Source organism: Panthera leo, chromosome D3 (genome assembly GCF_018350215.1).
Source record: "Panthera leo isolate Ple1 chromosome D3, P.leo_Ple1_pat1.1, whole genome shotgun sequence".
Taxonomy (NCBI): Eukaryota; Metazoa; Chordata; class Mammalia; order Carnivora; family Felidae; genus Panthera; species Panthera leo.
This window is the reverse complement of record NC_056690.1, coordinates 21222734-21228733: the sequence shown is the minus strand read 5'-3', so window position 1 is coordinate 21228733 and position 6000 is coordinate 21222734. Positions and strand designations below refer to the sequence as shown.

Genomic DNA, 6000 nt, shown 5'->3' with positions numbered 1-6000 from the left:
TCAGCCCGCCGATCAGCCCGCCAGTCAGTCAGGCTGTCATTCCCGTCGACCATCCTGTCAGCCAGTACAAGCAGCCCGCCAGTCAGCCAGTCAGCCAGTCAGCCAGTCAGTCAATCCTGCCAGTCAGGCTGTCACTCAGTCAGCCAGTCAGCCAGTCAGTCAGCCAGTCAGTCAGTCAGGCTGCCAATCAGGCTGTCAGTCAGCCGGTCAGTCAATCCTGTCAGTCTGTCAATCCCATCTGCTATCCTGTCAGCCAGTCCGGTGAGTCCATCGGCAGGCGGTCGAGTCACAGCCAGTGTCTCCGTCGGTCCCTCCATCAGTTGTTGAGTGTCCTGCTGGGCGGCGAGGGGGCCCTCACGGTGTCCTTGTCTCCCGTGTCCTGGTGTGCTGGCCCCGTGCACGGTGAGGGTGGTGAGGGAGGAAGCGTGCGGACCCTGGGCCTCGGCTCTTCCAGGCCCTCGGGGAGGAGTGGCCCGTGGCGGGGCGAGGGTCCTGAGTGCCGTGGCGCTCGCGGGGCGCTCGCGGAGCTCCAGTGGAAGGGCCAGGCCCGCGCTCAGGTGGCTGAGCTGGAGACGCCTCCGAGTTCGGCCCTTTCCGTGCAGACGGCGGCGTCTGACCCGGGAGAGGCGGCGCTTGCGGCCTAACCCGCTCGCCTCCTCGGACTTCGGAGCGCGCCTAGGGTGGCCCCGAATCTGCCTTCCAGAAGGCTCAGCGGCAGTGGGGCCCGGCCCTGAGTGGGGAGAGGATTCCTGGCTTCCGGTCGTGGTGTTGCTTCTGCCTCGCTGTGTGTCCTTGTGGGAGCCACGTAACCATTCTGGGCTCAGTGTTACTGTGCACCTCTCTCAAGTGGGGGAAACAATCTCTGTACCCCACCACCGACTCCCAACTCTACTCCATACTGTGGGTTGGAGATGAGACAGAGGAGGTGAAAGCCCGGGTGTGAAGAGGTCACGTTGCTTTTTTGAGGTGAGGGAGGGGGTGTGGAAGAAAGAAGAGCGGAGGTGGCCTGAACCGTTGGGTTACAGTGGAGCCCAGGGTTCTGGCCTTGGGTTTGTGACTCTGGGCAAGTCCCTGCTCCTCTCTGGGCTCTTGTAAGATGAGGAGCTTGGATTCCATGACCTCCAAGGCCTGACACTTGAGTGGAAGTAAAATTCCTGAGTGGGGAGCTCCCGCAAGGACACTGTGGAATTATGACCAGCCGTAGTGTGGGGATTGGGAACAGACCCTGTTGCTTTTTGTTCTGGTAAATGGAAGGGTTAAAAGTGCCTGGCCATATGTTCAGACTGCTGGGGGTGGGAGTAGGTACTTGGGAGGGTGGTAGCTGGGTTTCAGGAGTCAGAAACCTTCCCTCTGCCCAACATGGTGAGCTCTTGGGACCCTCGTTGGGAGGAAGGCTCTGCTGACCCTGGGAGAGGGAGGGAAGGAAATGGACAAGCCTTAGCCATACTCTAGGGACAGCTTCATTCTTTTGGCTCCAGTCTCTCCCCTTACTTCAAAGTTGGGTACCCAGATCATATCATGCCCAGGCTTCCTCAGTGGTCCAGTAAGGTAGGAGATGCAGTTCCCGGAAGCCGGAGAAGACCAGGTAAGGCAGGCTTCTTATAGGGATCTGGTAGGATACCCCTACTAGGTCGCTTACCTGGGCAGGGCTGGGAGCCACCAGGAAGTGTTGGGTATTCATTCAACAGGTATATTGGGCATCCATCACATGTCAGGCTTGTGCTGGGTGGTGGGTGACAAGAGTGAACTGCACAGATGTTGTCTCTGTTTCTGAAGTACAGAGTACAGAGTAGTATTAAGAGCAGTCTCAAGAAGGGGTGCCTGGGTGGCTCTGTCAGTTGAGCATCTGCCTCTTGATTTCTGCTCAGGTCATGATCTCACAGTCATGAGATTGAGCCCCATGTCAGGCTCTGTGCTGGGTGTGGAGCCTGCTTAGATCCTCTCTTTCCCTCTCCCTCTCCCTTTGCCCCTCTCCCCTGCTCTCTCTCTCTCTCTCTTTCTCAAAAAAAAAAAAAAAAAAAAAAAAAAAAAAAAAAAAAGCAGTCCAAGGAAGACAAAAAAGAAGGAAAAAAAAGTCAAATTGGCTATAGTTAAAAATGTGTTATGAGTGTAGCAATGAGGATGCTGAGATAGAAAATAAGTATAGCAGTCTGGGAGGTTCTCTGGGAAAATGACACTTAATGTAAGACCTGAGGGAGAAGGAGCCAGCCATGGAGTGGAGAGAGTGTTCCAGACTGAGGGAATAGCACTCATTCATTTATTTGTATGTTACTCTCTCTCAGGTATTGTTCTAGTTGCTAGAGGAAGAGAGATGAACAATAGAAGGAAATCCTTTCTCTCATAGAACTTATGTTATAGTGGAAGGAGACAGAAAACAAAACAATTTCAGGGAGTGATGAATGCTATGAAGAAAATGAAAACAAGGTTATGGGATAGAAAATAACTAAGGATGAAGGGACTATGACAGATAGGGTGGTAAGGGAAGGCCACGCAGAGACCTCAATGGTGAGAAAGAGCCAGCCATGCAAAGGTCTGGAGGAAGAACATTCCAGACGGACCAGGAAGTGGGAATGAGTTAAACAGGTTTGAAACAAATGGCTGCTGGGAAAGTGAGGTGGAGGGAGCAGGTAATGAAGGACATGGCAAAGCTAAGTGAGGAGGTGGATTTATTAGAAGGCACTGGGAAACTGGTGGAGGGATGTGGGCAGGGGAGAAATCTGATCCTCTGGCTGCTCTGTGTGGTTGTGGAGTGAGGTGGTACAAGGGGAAGAGTGGAAGCAGTTAAGAAGTTACTCTAATCGTCCAGGCAAGATATTATCGGCCTAGGGTAGTAGCTGTGGAGATGGAGGTAAGCAAACAGATATATCTATGGGCTGTATTGAAAGGATTTGCTGACTGGATGCAGGGCAGAGGTGAAGGAAAAGGATGACTCTTTGGATGTTAATTCCAGCAACTAGATGGGTGGTGATGGCACTGACTGAGTTGGAGTGGGTTGTAAGGATAGATTTTGGGATAGAAAATGAGAATGCAGTTTTGCAGACCTTGCAAAGATTTCTGTTAGGCAAGTGAAGATGACAAGCAAGCAGCTGGGAAGAGCCTGGAGCTCAGGGGAGAGGATTAGTCTAAAGGTAGTATTTGGCTTGGGGCCCAGGACAGCACTGGTCAGGCCAGCAGGGGCAGTGCTGTTCAAGGCATTAGAGCTAAGTTGTCCAGTATAGTAGCCACTGGCCATATGTGGCTGTTGGCACTTGACATATGGCTTGTCTGAATTGAGGTGACCTGCAAGTGTAAAATACACACCAGTTTTAGAGGATTTAGTATAGAAAAGGAATATAGACTATAAAGGACTATATAGACTATAAAGACTATATAGACTATAAAGACTATATAGACTATAGAAAAGGAATATAGAATATAAAACTCTCATTAAGAGTTTTTTTTGATTACATGTTGAAATGCTAATATTTTGGACCTATTGGATTAAATAAAATATATTATTAAAATTAATTTCACCTGTTTATTTTTACCCTTTTTTTTTTTATTTTTTAAATTTTTTTTTTTAACATTTATTTATTTTTGGGACAGAGAGAGACAGAGCATGAACGGGGGAGGGGCAGAGAGAGAGGGAGACACAGAATCGGAAGCAGGCTCCAGGCTCTGAGCCATCAGCCCAGAGCCCGACGCGGGGCTCGAACTCGCGGACCGCGAGATCGTGACCTGAGCTGAAGTCGGACGCTTAACCGACTGAGCCACCCAGGCGCCCCTATTTTTACCTTTTAAAAAAAGTTTATTTATTTATTTTGGAAGACGGGGATTAGTGGGGGAGGGACAGGGAGAGAGAGGGAGAAAGAGAATCCTAAGCAGGCTCCGTGCTGTCCGTTCAGAGCCTGACGTAGGGCCCAAACTCACGAACTGTGAGATCATGACCTGATCCAAAGTCATACATTCAACTGACTGAGCCACCCAGGTGCCCCTCTTACCTTTTTTAATATGGCTACCAGAAATTTAAAATTACACTTGTGGCTCACAAAATATATCTATTGGGCTGTGCTGCTCTAGAGGGTAGGGCTGGTGGGACATTGTAGGCTGTGGCTGGTCAGGACACCAGGGGGCAGCAGTGGTTAGGAAATTGAAGGGCACCTTCAAAGAGAACAATCCTACATAAAACCCAGTGTGGGGCCTATTGGTCTGGTTCTTCCTGTGACCTTGTGAGAGCAGAACTGCAGCACACCCCTCTGGACTTCCCACCCCCTTGCCTGTCTCAGAGTTGAGGAAGGGGCAGAAGGGTTCCCAATATGGTGACAGTATGAAGGATTCAGAGGGTGCTGGTACCTCAAATACTGAATTCTTTTCCCCTTCATGTCACCCCTTCCTCACATCACCCTGCTACGGGAACATTTCTACCCCCTGGGCTGAGCAGGGTATGCCAACCAATAGCTGGGTAGTCAAGGCAACCAAGGCCATAAAACTCATTTATAATTTATATGAAACGAATGTGGCTGCAACCCATTTTCATCTATTAACATTCTAAACACCTTGTTCAAACTGCCCATAGTGTTTCTAGTTGGCAGGATAACTGCCATTAGTGGAAAAGAGCAGTAAGATGACAAGAGATTGAATTCACTTAAGTTAGTTTGATGTGACTTTTGTGAGTACCACTGTGTGCCAGATGCTGTGCTGGGTGCTTTGGGTTGTTTTATGTGCTGTCCTTAAAGAATATATGTCCAAATACCTTCATATAGGGACAAATGCATGGAGAAATAGAGATGCACAAGAGCTCAGAGGAAGCAAAATTGAGGCGTGTGTGTGTGTGTGTGTGTGTGTGTGTGTGTGTGTGTGTGTGTGTGTGACTTTGAACTCAGAGAAAGTGCCAGGTGGTATCAGAGCAGAGGGACAGGATTTGGCTATGCAGTGGAAGGGTGGAGAAAGGATTTTTGGCACATTGGACAGCAGGAAAGGGCATGATTCAGGAAAGGGCAGGGAGAAATATTTGGCTAGGATGTTGGCATGTGGAGCAGAGTCCTAGGAAAAGAAAGTTGGAGGTAGATCTTGAGAGGCCTTGACTTCCAGGTTAAGGAGATTTGGCTTTAGATTGTAGACACTTGGTGGTTATTGCAGTGGGAATGAGCTGGACAATGTTGTGCTGAGGGAGAAGAAAACACTTGCCTGGAGCTTTTGAGGCTCAGAGAGCAGGACAAGGCAAGGAGAGTTTGTTTGAGGAAAGGAGAGACGCAAAGAGCCCTTCTGGGATTACCTTGCAAATAAGACAGTGTGGTGTAATGGTTAAAAGCCTTAGTTTTGGACATGGAAAGACCTGGATTTGAACTGTAGTCTTGCAATTTTTTTTGGTAGTAGCTTTATTGAGATATAATTCATATACCATACAATTCACTCATTTAAATTTTTAAAAAATTTTTTATTTATTTTTGAGACAGAGAGAGACAGAGCATGAGCAGGGGAGGGGCAGAGAGAGAGGGAGACACAGAATCTGAAGCAGGCTCCGGGCTCTGAGCTGTCAGCATAGAACCCAATGCGGGGCTTGAACTCACAGACTGTGAGATCATGACCTGAGCCAAAGTCAGACACTCAACCGACTGAGCCACCCAGGCGCCCCACAATTCACTCATTTAAAATATACAATTTGATGGTGTTTGGTATATTTGTAGACTCATACAACCATAACCACAATTAATTTTACTTTTTAAAAATTGAGATATAATTTATACAGTGTAAAATTGACCCTTTGAAATATACATCTCATTGGTTTTTAGTATATTTGAAAAGTTTTGCAAACACCACTAGTATCTATTTCTAGAACATTTTTACTATTCCTAAAAGAAACTCTGTATCTGTTAGCAGTCACTTTCATTCTCCCTTCCCTCAATCCCTGCCAACCAAGAATTTACTTTCTGTCTTTATGGATTTGTCTGTTCTGGACATTTCATGTATGTGGGATCACAAATATGTGGTCTTTTGTGTCTGGTTTCACTCAGGACAATA

General features: G+C 48.0%; 1 protein-coding gene across 1 annotated transcript in view; it reads left to right on the top strand.

Moving 5' to 3' along the window:
• The first annotated feature begins 201 nt into the window (after positions 1–201).
• Positions 202–6000, top strand: part of LOC122203869 (sodium/glucose cotransporter 1-like) — a 136954-nt gene continuing 131155 nt past the window's right edge. The window contains exon 1 of the transcript XR_006195371.1: positions 202–261. The gene's annotated coding sequence lies outside the window, so the exon portion shown is untranslated. The remainder of the gene's footprint in view (positions 262–6000) is intronic.